Source organism: Pteropus vampyrus, unplaced genomic scaffold, assembly GCF_000151845.1.
Source record: "Pteropus vampyrus isolate Shadow unplaced genomic scaffold, Pvam_2.0 Scaffold213, whole genome shotgun sequence".
NCBI classification, from domain to species: domain Eukaryota; kingdom Metazoa; phylum Chordata; class Mammalia; order Chiroptera; family Pteropodidae; genus Pteropus; species Pteropus vampyrus.
The window spans coordinates 450,375-463,938 of NW_011888994.1; the positions used below are offsets into that span (position 1 = coordinate 450,375).

General features: G+C 38.3%; 1 long non-coding RNA gene and 1 other non-coding gene across 2 annotated transcripts in view; one reads left to right on the forward strand and one right to left on the reverse strand.

Moving 5' to 3' along the window:
• Window positions 1-13,564, forward strand: part of LOC111747154 — a 211,022-nt gene that overhangs the window by 130,957 nt on the left and 66,501 nt on the right. The gene's annotated exons all lie outside the window — the stretch shown is intronic.
• On the reverse strand, window positions 2,741-2,859 carry LOC111747184. The gene has a single exon (XR_002783432.1). It is a non-coding gene; the product is annotated as a 5S ribosomal RNA (ribosomal RNA).

Genomic DNA, 13,564 nt, shown 5'->3' on the forward strand with positions numbered 1-13,564 from the left:
GTTTCAAAGCCAGTCATGGTGCCCCACCTTCTTGTTTAGGACAGGACTGAACTTTGATCTTCTCTTTAGTGTTACTCACTGTTTATTTCTCACGAGTTTCTGTGTCTGCCCCTTTCCCAGTTCTCATCGATGACCAACACAACTTCCACCAGTTAGGCACTCCCTAAGGTCGAAAGTGATTGATGCCTCTGAAAGACCAGGGCAGGGAGATGATTAGTTCAGGATAAACTGCCAGAGTAGCTAGAGGATGTTTTAGCCAGGGAGTTTTTTGGTCTCTGGGAATGGAAATCCTTTCAAGGAAGCTCAAGTGAATAGGGAGTTTATTACAGAATGAAAAAAAATATCCTATAGAAACACACTTGAAGGAGAGACGGCAGGGCCTCTTAGGAACTGGAAAATCACCGGAAGATTGTATCTCTTTTCCTTGTCTCTACATCTCATTTCATCTTTCTTTATCTATAGCCCCTCTTCCTGATTCACTCATCTACTTGCAGGTGGTTACCATGGCCACTTGCCAATAGCTGCCCCATTCTCTGAGTCTATATGACCTTCCATTTCCCCTCCCCAGAGCTAATTGAGGACACTAACTTCCTAAAGCGTATTTCTTGAGGTTTAACAACTGCTCTCTTAGTTTTTCAGGACTCGGTAACTAGAAAATGAAATTGGAAAGTTTCGATCATCCCAAATATAAAAAAGAAAGAGCTGCAGTGTTTGTGTTTTCCTAAGTCTAAGGACTGTAGCCCCTTCTAGAGCAGCAATTCTATCTTGCCCTGTGATGTCCTCCCAAAGAACCCATATCACTGCATGCACCATATTGAGTGATGGGTTAAGTGACTGAACGAAGGCTGTGAGGTGATAATTATAGTACTAGAAAAAGTAGGAACAACAGCAACTACAACCATTTCGGTGGCTACTTATCAGAAGTCCTTAGCATTTTATATCCATTACATTACTTAATCATCACTATAAAACTGTGACTATGGCATTATTTTATTACATGGAGAAAAACTTAGATGATTGTTCTTTCATACTAGCAAGACAGTGTCTATACAATGCACAACTGTTAGCCAGATCAAGGTAAGTTGGGAGTCTTGCATAGGCAAAGCATTTTGCTGAACTAGTTTTTATTTATGTTAAAGTGTCTTTGCTTAAATGATCTAGTGGTTATTTCTCACTATCGCTATTTATAAATTAGCATCTTTTTATCTCTGCACAAAGTTTAGAGGCTTCAATACAAGGCTCATGTTTGTCCATGTACCCTACCAGTGGATTCAAAACGATACATAACATGTAGTCCATTAAACCGCAGGCATGATCAGCGTCCCATAAAGGCAAAAAAGAAAAAAAGGACTCTGTGGCTAGTTATACATACAAATCAATGTGTGAGTTCCAGGAAGTTGCATAAAAACAATAACAGCAAGACCATTTTATTCCCTACACAGTGTAACACAAATAGATATTCAAGACCAGCATTCCAAAGTGTCCCAGTCATTCTTAACTGAGTTTAAATAATAAAGGAAAAGAAATTTCTCACTACCAATAAAAATATTATTTATAGTTCCCTGCTCATAAAAGCTGCATTATTGATCACTGTGTTCTAGTAAGTATTTTACATTTCATTACTATTTACAGTGGCATTAACAATGTTCTCCTTCTGAGACTTCGGTTAGAAACACATCCATTAATCATCGCACTCACCTATTTTTAAATTTTCAAAGTCTGTTGTCCACATCAGATCTCTCCTAAGTGTCTAAATCAATGTGAGGTACTGGATAAAAAAAAAAAGTAAGTTGGAAACTTGAGAGTTTTGAAGAGCGTTAAAGAATTTTAAAACACTTGAGTGTTTTAAAGTCATTTGTTAGTGTCACCTGAGACTTCTAGTGGAACCATAATCCTCTGACTTTTACTATCTAAAAAACATTTGAAATGGGACTAATACTTGTTTTCAAAATAATAAATTTGATCTTTTCCTTCCCTCTTAACACAAGTATTGTGGTAAGCTCAAAGTGTAGGAGGTGTCTCTTTCCCTCTCTTCATCAGAGTAGAAAGGCCAGGTCATGCTACAGAGAGCACAAATTTTGGTCAGATAGAGCTGATTTTAAATCCTGAGTTTATCACTTACTAGTTTATGACCTTGGTCAAAACATTTAACTTCTTTTCAATTTTGTCATCTATAAAATAGAGATAACAATTATCTCCCAGGGAAGTGATGAGAATGAAATAAAATAATCTAATCAAAAATGCCTGGCATAACATTCTCTCGGGAAATAGTTTTCCTCCACCACTATATTATGTAAGATGTTATAGTCAACAGTTTTTATGGTTTGAAGAAAAAAAATTCCTCCTGTTTCATGGAGATTTTTCAAGAATATATTAAAGATTACTGCTTTCTTGGTTCAGACATAATGAATAGAGTTGTTTCTTCTTTGTTCCCATATTCCTCTGTTTACCCTTTTGTTCATTTATTCACCAGACTTATGTTGATTGCTCATTAAATTTTGGGAATATTTCAGAAACTAATACATGGAGCTAGGTGGGGTGGAGGTATCTCTTGATGCTGTAACAACATCAGGAAATTTAGCTTTTTTATTAAATAAATATGAATGTAAATATAAATTTTATTTATTTATTTACTTATTTATTTACTTATTTACTTATTTATGCGAGGCAACCCTTGGTTGACCTCACAGATTGCAAGGACCTTGTCAGCTTACAATCCCTTGTTTTTTATTATTTTTTATGCCTATAGCACCTGGTCTTCCTAGGTGGTCTCCCATCCAAGTACTAGCCAGGCCCAACCCTGCTTAGCTTCTGAGATCAGACGGGATCGGGCTTGTTCAGGGTGGCATGGCCATAGACTGTAAATATAAATTTTAAATGTCTAGCTGTCACTGGCTCAAATCTGGGTAGGTGACTCAGATTTGGGAGGGGGAGATTCATTAGTTTAAATCCCTCACTTTCAAGAATGAGTCTTGTTACCTTTGATCAATTACTAGTGTCTTTGACTTCCTTTTTGGTGGGATTTTTTTGGTGCTGAGGATCAAATTTCAGAAAGTGGTTGGAGCAAAGAGTCAGGGAAAGAGATTCTTTTATTTTCACTGTAGTAGCTGCCAAAATTAATTATAAGGACAGTAACTTAGTAGAGTCCCCAAGTCATCATTAGAATAAATATGCTCCCTCCAAGTATAGGTCTATGTCATTTTATTTATTAATTAATACTTTTGAATGCTGTTGAGCCATTCTAAAGATGACACTACTGAAATTGATCAAGACCTGTCTAGGGAGAGTAGCTGAAATGGCCAGTGGGAAACAAAAGAAGTCACCAGTGTGCACAGGTAAAACTTGTCCTTAGCCGCACGTCTATAGCTACTGTTCACAAGTGTTGGAAATGGTCTAACAGTTGAAGCAAACCCTTGAAACTAGAAGGGAATAGAAGAATTTTATTTGTTATTCTCTGCTGTCCTACCGAACTGGGCCATTGGCTGTCATGGTTTCCCGGTCAGAGAAGGACCAGCAGTGCCTTTGCTCAAGCCTTTAAGAATGTTCTGCACTCTGTTGCGTTCTGAAGAAACAGCTTCAAGCGCTTCAAGCGGTTTAAAAGAATAGGTCAGTTCTCCATAACTGCAAACACTTTTACAACTGTTCAAGTCACAGGGCCTATTTTGGTTGAGATGTGCGACAAAACAACCCTCTGTGGGAACTAGTTGGTTGTCCCTCTTGACTTTCACAGTCATTAATAGCACACTAAGCAATTTGGAATGTCCTACCAGTGATTCGGCTAAGTTTCATTGTTTTCTTGACGTGGCTCTTCATTTTCAGCCTCTGTATATTTTCATTATTTAAAAGCCTTCTTCCTGAAAATTTAGATACTTCAGTTCAATATGGGCAATCTAGAAAGATTTTTTTTTTAATTTGGGCAAGATCCATCTGACCATTTGTCAATAATTCTTGCTTATCTGAAAGTGAGCATGTTTCTATACTTTGGGACACACACACGATCCACTGGAGTTGGAGGCTGGCCACTTCAAAAGCAGACATAGATTTTCTTAGAAATGACAGGACACCTGGGAAAGTGTCCACAACCTTCAAAGTTTGATATCTGTCTTTGGTTCCTGACTGTTAGGGTCTATCAGACTATCAAATGGGACAAACTGGCTGAGGGTGAGTGTTGGCTAGATATACAAGTCAGAGGGGGAAAAGCAGGACTCAAGTCTTAAGGACTAGAGGGTTAGGAGCCAGGTCCACAGCCCAGCACTGCCATTAGTTATCAGAGTGAACTGGAACACCTCGCCTCCCAGGTTTAGTGTCACTTGTACAAGGGATGTAGTCTAGATGGGGGTTTGGTCAACAATAGTCTGTGGGTCAAATTAGCCCACCACCTGTTATTATAAGTCAAGTCATACTGGCACACAGCCCTGACCACTTATGTAGGTATTGGCTATGAGTGCTTTCCCATTACAAAGGCAGAGTCGAGCAGCTGCAACAGAGCCCTTATGGCCCCCAAAGCCCAAAATATTTACTATCTGATCCTTTACTGGGAAAGTTTGTCCAACTTTGGTCTGAAGGATTTCTGTTATTCATGCTCTAAACTCTGTAATTCCTCTATATCTTGAACTAATCTTCTTCTCTAAGCACAGGAGCAACGCATGTTTCTGTATCTCATAAGTTGGGTCACTACTTATTTTCACTTTTAAGGCTAAAGTACATGCACTTGGCAGTAAATGGGACTTGAAGGCTAATGATCAGATTCTCAAGGGAAAGAAAAACAAGATGGAAGGTGACGGGAAAGATGAGGACTTGAAAGAGTTTGGAGAGATGAGTGAGGAGCGCTTGCCATGCCCTAGGTGGTATTACGGTTGTGTGATGGGGACCGACCCACTCAGCAATGTCAATGGAATGAGGCTGGACCAGCTGGTTGGTGGAGGGGTTTTCCCCTTTCGGAGATGCTACTGTGATTCATATATGTGGGTTGACTGCAAAGAAATTCTGAGTAGGGGTGGGGGAAGAAGAGAAAGAGAGAGAGGGAGGAAAGGGATGAGCAAGTTAAGACACCAAGATGAAGTAAGTATTTACCATGACCAGTGCTTTGTGCAAGGCACTATGGGGGATGCAAAGCAGATATGTAATCTCCACACCGAGAAAAGATGGATAGGATTAATTTTAAAGAAAAATATATAAGAAAATGCTTAAACTATCCAAGTCCCACATATTATACCTAAATCCTAGTGAAGCCTGGAAACGCTAATGATTAAAATTTCTGCTGAAAATAGGCACATTTCTCTATATTTCTCATCCTGGTAAACAAGGTCCTTCATAATCTATTTCTTACCTCCTCAGCTTCTTACCAAGGCTGCGCCAGGTTTTCTTCTTATACGTTATCTCAATATCAAGTATTTTCCCTATCATACTGCATGATAATTTCCTGTTCATGTTAAAAATTAGTTTGGGGTCCCTCAGAAGCAGACCCTGAAACAAGGATTTTAAGTGCATATAGTTCAGTTGGGAGGTGATCCCTACGTGAAACAAAGAAATAACAAAACAAAACATCAGGGGAGTAGGGAAGTGAGACAGAAAGAGGAAGGTGGAAAATAAAGGAGTCTTTTTGAAGAAGTTATCACTGCAGGGAGCAGGAATGAGTTTCCTCTGCGGAATCTGAGGACCAGTTTAGAATGCAGGGCAGAGTTCTTTCACCTGAGGGTGAGGTAGCTGGGTGTTTATACACTATGTGTAGTAGTAGCCACTGGCCGAGGGCTGCTCTCAGTGAGGGGAGGGGATGAATTCTTTTGTACTTTGGGCCTGCTGAGCAGGCATGTAGGGTGGGCTTCGGGGGTCAGAGAAAGCTCCTACTGTAAGGTTGATGTGCTCTTAAGTGGGAAGGGCAAGAAGTTATGGAAGGGGCACTGATAGTTACTTTTTTATATCTCTTAATAGACTCTCAGGTTTGGAAGGAGCTGGGGCTGGAGCAGCTGGGGATGGGGAGGGTGGAGCTGAAGCAGCTAGACTGGCTATGTGTCTCTACCTTCATGGGGTTTTACTTGGGGGATCTCTTCATGTGGTCTCCCTACCTGTGCTAGTCAGGGCTTTCTCTCCCAAGGCGGCTTCAGAGCCCTCAGACTCTTATCTGGATGACCAGGGATTCAAAGGCAAGAGTCCCAAGAGAATCAGGAGGAAGCTGTGTTGCCTTTTGATAACCTAGCCTCTAAAGTCACATAGCATCACTTCCCCTGTAGTGCCCAGATTCAAGGGAACACAGATGCCACTTTTCCATGGAGGGAGGGTCAAAGTCACATGTTTAGAAGAACATGTAGGAAGAGAAGATATTACTGCTCCTATCTCTAGAAAATACATTCTGCCCATAGATGTTTCAGTAACAGAACAGAGATATCTTGTAAAACTTTTCCTCAGTGTAAATTTATACATGTAAAACTATATATGATTCTGGATACCTCTGAGTATTCCTGGGGCTCTTAACATTCAAGGTCTTTGTTCTAGCAGAAATCTCATGTCTTCTTCTACCGAAGCTATTTAGCGTACCTAGAACTCAGCCTGGCATCTGAAGTGCCTTAGGGTATGTATTAGTTCCTGTTCCATCTAGGAGATATACAATAAAAGAAGAAATCTCAGTCAACAGTGTAGCAGATGTCACCAATAGTAGAAACCACAAAGAAAAAGAATGACAGGTTTGATTAAGGTAAAATTAAAACTTCAACAGGTCAAAAATACTATAAACTAAATTGTGAAAAATTACAACTCAAACTTTTACAACATATGAAAAACAACTGATATTGTTACTACATGACCAATGTTTACGATTAGAAAGTAGAACTAGTCCAACAGGAAAATAAACAGGAATGTAAATAGCTAGTTCTCAAAGAAGAAACACAAATTTTCCAAAATAAATGAGAACTGTTTAGTTTCTCTAACAATTTCTTTAATAAAACAATGATTGTTATTTTATATTTGCCTATTAAACAAAAACAAGACACCACTTTATTTCTGCCTCTCAAATTGGTGAAGAATTAAAAGAATTACAATACCAGCGCTGGATGGAGTATGGAGAAATGGCTTCTCATACCTCGCTGGAGGGAGGATGAATTGGCACAATTTTTCTGGAACAGATTAGGAATAGGCATGGAAAGCCCTTGAAAAGATATACTTTGATCCTGCAGTTCTTTATCTGGAGGTTTATCCTGCAAAAATGCATGTGCATCTTTAGCATTATCCCCAGTATTGTTTATACTAGAAAAACTTGGAATTGACAGTGGAGGTTAATAATCGAAAACTCTGCCACTTTAAAAATGATTATATATATTCATTCACAAATGGAGAGGTGTTCATAATATATTTTTAAGTGAAAAGGTGCAGTGCAAAATCCATGTATAACTATATATATATCCAGGAAAAAAAGTGAAAAGGTATAGGTAGTTCATTTGTCGATATAATGTAATTTTATATATGTGTGTATGTGTATATCTCCATATATATCTATATCTATATCTATCTATATCTATCTATCTATCTATCTATCTCCAGGAAAAAAAGACTAAATTTTATTCATCTAAATATCATCAGATGTTACTTCCAAAAAGTATCATTATGGATGGCCCATAATAGTCTTTTTATCAGTGTATCCTAAGATTTCTGTAAAATGAGCATATCCTTAGTATTTTTAAAATTGTATTGTAAATGTGACATTCGACCTTTTAAAATGCATTTTAAATTACACAAGAATACATGGATATAGTCTAATTGTAAAAATTCAAGTAATACAGTAAATATAAGTAAACAGTATAAATGAAAATATGATGTGTACAATCATATACTATATAGCATATATAATATAAAGTAAAATCCCCCTAGATCATTAAATTATTTTCTGAAGAAAAACATTAGGCAAGATTCCCTCCCTCACCTTTCATAACTTGAATAACTGCCTATTATCTCAGTTTAATGAGCCCAAGTACAAGTCAGGAAACCATATAGCAACAAAAGAGGCAAGGGCCTGGCTCACTCTGACCAGCCTGAGCAGCACGTAGAAGCGTGGCTGGTCACGTTTTAACCCAGAACCTTGTGCTTTCCTCAGAAAGGCACGTTATAGACAGAGTGGAAGGGAAGACAGTGTGAGGCCTAGAGAGCTCCAACGCAGGCCTCGATTCTGGTATTGAAAGGCTGGCCTCGTAGAACTGGTTCTGTAGGCCCCACCAAGAGGGCACTGCTTGAATGAAACCTTAGGAATGAAAAAAATCTGCTTCCTAAGGCTAATGGGTGCAAGATTGAAGTCGCATTTCATGTTACGTTAGACCTGAGCTGTTTTATAAGGCTCTGACAAAATCAGTGCTTTTTCTGTAAGTAATGCTTTAAGAAAGCTTCCCTCTCATCTATCCCCACCGCCCCACACCTTTGCATTTACAGAGTGTACCAGGAAAAAAGGCTGCCAGTGTGAATTTCCCCTGAGTGTTTGCGTTATTGCCTGTGAAAGCATTTTAGGTTTGCTGATAAAATTATGTTTGTGCAGATAATCACTTGCTAAAAAACTTGAAAATTTTCTGCCTGATTGCAAAGGGATGACTTGAATCTCAAAGAAGATATAGGTTTGATAATTGGAATCCTCACCCCGTTTCTGTCCCCTGGTCCCTCACTGCACATCCAGAACACATTCAAATTCTCTATGCTTCCTTCTGTTTGAATGAGAAATGAATATAGAAGAAGAAATACTCTAGTGACAGTATTTGGAAAAAAAGAAAGGTTTTTGAGATGTTTCTATTACATTGCACATTACTAAGAGACATTGAGGCAGTTCAAAAGAATGAAAACACAGGTTTACAAGAATTTTGGGAAATAGTAAACTATTAGGTGGAAAGAATTGTAAAACTATGAAGCATTTTTATTGTGTTTGCTAGCATGAGAGAAAAGTCTATTCTTGCTTATACTATTAGGTGCTTGAATCTGTAGCTTTAGCTTACATCTTCTAGCACTACTGGCCAGACTATAACATGGTTGGCCCTTGAACAACACAGGTTTGAACAGCACAAGTCCACTTATAGGTGGATTTTTTCCTATAACTAGACGGTCGATCTTCTGTATCCCTGGGTTTTGCATCCAAGCATTCCACCACCCAGGGATCAAAAACTGTATTTTCTATTCAAGGTTCGAAGTCCACAGAGGCAAAGGACCGACTGTATGAATTGTTTTACACCATTTTATATAAGGGACTCGCACATCTGCAGATTTCGGTATATGCAGAGGGTCCTGAAACCAGTCCTACCCAGATACTAAGGGGTAACTGAAGTTTTTGAGGAGTCGAAGTTATACATGGATTTTGCACTGCACCTGAGTTAGCACCCCTGACCCCCATGTTGTCCCAGGGGCAACTGTAGTTATTCTCAAGAATCAACTAACTTTCTGCATTTTAGGCAGTGTCTACGGTAGGTCCATGTTACCTCTAACATGGCCAAAAAGAACAGTGGCTTGCCAAACCTGTCCACTGGTCTGTGTCTACATAGATCATGTAGTATTTTTAAATGCCGTACTGCCTGTCTGGCCCTCTCAGCAACTAGAAAGCAGCATAGTAGGGGGATAAGAGCATGGGTTTGGAGCAGAGGCTTGGGTCAGGTGCCAGCTCTGCACTTAATGAGCTTTTTCCTTCAAGCGAGTTCCCTAGCCTCTCTGAGTTTCTTTCCTCATCCACAAAATGGGGGTGATGATAATAACACCTGTCTCATAGAACTGTGTGAGGATTAAATGAAATCATGCATGTAAAATAAAGTTTTTAATAAAGGGCCAGGTGGGTAGTGAACATTTTATAAATATTAAGTCTTAAAACCTCCTTCCCATACCATAAGATAATGGTGTCACTTCTCTGTGGTTGGCAATGCTGCCTCCCACTCCTTTATGTTTTTTGCCACTTTTTAAAAATTTTGCTCTATGAAGTATTCCCTCAGAAAATCACCCAGCCAGGAAATTTCCCCTCTTCAGTTTGGCCCTGCCATTTTGTGATGTATACGTTCTCTATCCCAGATAGTAAACTTCACAAGGGCAGAGAATTGTATGTTTGTGCACAGAAATTTGGGGAGCATGCCCTGGACTTCTGACAGGACACAGAATTGGAGGAGTGTGGAAATAATTGTTTATAAATTACAAAGGGGAGGGTCTCAAACAGAGATGGAAACTGAGGCCCCGAGAGGGAGAATAAACTTCCTGAGGACACGAGAGCCTCTCTTTGCTGAAGCTGGACCAGGAGTCCCTCCGTGTGGCAAGGGAGTCCTATTTCGCCTCTCTGAGGCCCTCCCTCAGCTGCTGTCTCTGACCTTTTAGCTTGTTTGTCACCCATTCAGTCCACTGAAGGGTTAGATGTGTTTGCACTCATTTCTGCTTTGGAGTTTGACTCAGGGGAACTGGTCTCTATAAATGGGCCTGGCCCCTTCCCAAGACCCAAGGAAAATGATTTTGGCTTGTCATTCGGTGCCTGCAGGCTTCTTAGACGATGCTGACAAATGATGCAAGAAGCTAGATGTGCAGTATGTTCTGTGTCCAAGTTCCTCAGCCATGTAGATTCTGGGATTCATGGTCAGCTCTTGGCCGTCGGTTTGGCTTGGCTTGCAGCTTGACGCCACATTGGTGCCATGTTCTGTTTGCCAATCTCTTGAATAAAGAAAGATTCAGGACAGTTTCTAGTACTGCCAGTCAGGGCTTAAACTTTCCATCCTGCATGAGAGAGCGTTGGTCTCATAGTTCCCTTTTAAGTTAAAGTAGTCAAGTGGTTAAATATTCATGCTTTGCTTATTTCAGTATATTTAATTTATTATGTATCACTTTTCTTGGGTTTTATATAAACTTTCCTGAGGACTTTTTTTTTCCAGTTTAAATTCTGGCAGAATGTTCTCTTTGCCTTGACAGAGTGTTGAATAGTTAAAGAAAATAAAAAAGTCTGCCTAGCTAAATACATAACATCTTTTTTTTCTTTTTCAGATTGCTCTTGCATTTTAATAAAAATGACATTATAGTCATTATCTCCATCATTAATTAATCTTCAGTGATCATTCATGTGGTGTTCAACATGAGGTGCCATTAAAACATTGCTTCATTTTATTCCCGAGGCTGGAAACCATTATCTTCGGCCTTTCTACCCAGCATTTCCTATTTGTTTAAGATGGTAAAAGTGAAATGGAGATTGTTTTTTTTTTCTCTCCTGGGTTATTCATTTGTCCCACTGGCAAAAATGGAATCATATCTTCTTCCTCTCAATCTTTTTACAGAGCAGGTCTTCACCAAATTCCCGTGTAACTGCCTCGGTGTGGAAGATGTGGTAAGAGGTTTGTTCCTCAGGCCTAACTAGTAGGCTAACGCTTCTCCTTCTAAAGCGTTCCTCATGCTTGGGTTGTGGGTAGCCAAAGCACTGTGCAAATAAATATAGAACATTATCGAGGCAGGATTGGTGTTCAGAACTCATATTGATGCAAAGGAGAGTTTTCTTCCCATATCTAAAACAAAGGGATGACAACAATTGATTAGAATTCAAGAAGATCTTTAGAGAAAAATTTCTATAAAGTGGCTCTTGGAGACATACTTTTCTTTTTTTAAAAAACCATAAGGCCCTGTGGTACCCAATTTCAAAATATGTAAATAATGATCCCTTGATTACTGAGAGCTAATTAAAAATGACAAGCGTTGTTGTCCTGCCCCCACTCACACATACACCGTGACTTGCATTGCCTCTTGCCACCGCCCACACGGCATCTGCTAGAACCTAAAAATGAGTTTCAGTATTAGCCTAAGAAAATAACAAAACAAAGTTAGAAATTTAAATTAAATGCCAAAGAAGAAATCATATGTCACTCCTCTGCTCAAAAAACATTGTATAAGCAGCAACAGAAGAAAGAAAAAAAGGAAGGAAGAGAATAGGGAGGAAAGGAGGGAAGGAGAGAGAGACGGAGAGAAAAAAGAGAGGGAGGGAGGGAGAGCGAAGTGAGTGAGTGAGGGAGGGAGGGAGGAAGGAAGGAAGGGCAGACAAATTAAGTAGAAAACTAAGAAATATATGGGAATCACATGAAGGAAATTCTGAGTTACTATGGGACATAAAACAAGAGTTTTAATAATAATGAATGGGGATAGGAACAAGTAATATTTTAAAAAGATAAATTCTAAATTAATTTGTAAATTTAATGCATTTAATCCTAAATGAAAAATTTTAGAGTATTTGAAAAAAGTTATTCAAAATTTTTTATTATCTGGAAGACTAATTAGTTAAGAATAATTAATATATTTTTTAAAAAATTAATAAAGAGATACCTGTATAGCCAGATATGAAATTAAAGACATGATCATTAAAAAGTGTTTACTGACACAAAGATAGACTGACGAATAAAAAGAAGAAAAACCTCAGAAACAAACACATAAATACTTTATATGTGATAGAGATATCTCAGACAAATAAGAAAATGATGGCTTTTTATCGTTTCGGGAAAACTATTTGGTAGGATGTTGTATTAGTTTCCTGTGGCTGCTGTAACAAATTGCTAGAAACTTGGTGATTTAGAACAACAGAACTTTATGCTCTAAATGATTTGGAGGTCAGAAGTCAGAAATCAGTTTCATTGTGCCAAAACCAAGACGCTGGCAGGGCCAGCTCCCTCTGGAAGCTCTGAGGAGAAACCTGCTCCTTGACTCTCCCAGTTTCTGGTGGCTGCTGACCTTCCTTGGCTTGTGGCTGCATTGCTCCAAACTCTGCCTCTGTCTTCACATCTCCTTCTCCTCTTCTTTCTGTGTTAAATTTCCCTGTCTCTTAAAAGGAGACTTGTGATTAGATTTAGGGATCATCCAAAATAATCTCCCCTTGTCAATATCCTTAAGTTAATCACAGTTGTCAAAATCCTTCTTACTTATAAGGTAACATTTACAGGTTCTAAGTATATAGAATCTTATATCTTTTGGTGGCCATTATTCAGCTTACTACAGGGGTAAATTATATTCTCATCTTACCTTATACATCAAATAAATTTATAATACATTAAATATTTAGATAGAAGAATATGAAGGTAAATAGGTATCTGATCTCAGAGAGAAAGAATGACCCTTTTAAGCATAAAAGAAAAGGTTTTGCTTATGTAGAAATCAAAAGTCTTGTTTAGGTATAAAATTACTATAAACAAAAGAATAAAGAATTGACAGATTGGAAAAAGAATTTGCAACAGACAAAAATTTTACATCATTAATGTATGAAGAGCTTTTATTAATGTAGGAGGAGCTTTTATAAATCAAAAAAAAGAAAAATGGTCCAAGAACAGGGACAAGGCATTTCACAAAAGAAGAAACACCAAAAGGTCAATAAACATAAAAACAAACTTTACCCTTGTCATAATCGAAAGCAAGTTAAATATTAATAGTATATTAGTTTTGGTCAACAAACTGGCAAATTATAAAAATTACAAGACCCAATAATGGTAAGGAAATGAGGAAATGTCTTCATTTAAGTTATTTCCCCATCTTAAGTTAATGTTACAGTCTTTCTCAAGAGCTATTTCGCAATAAATATGAAGGACCTTAAAATGTGTATTTACTTGGATTC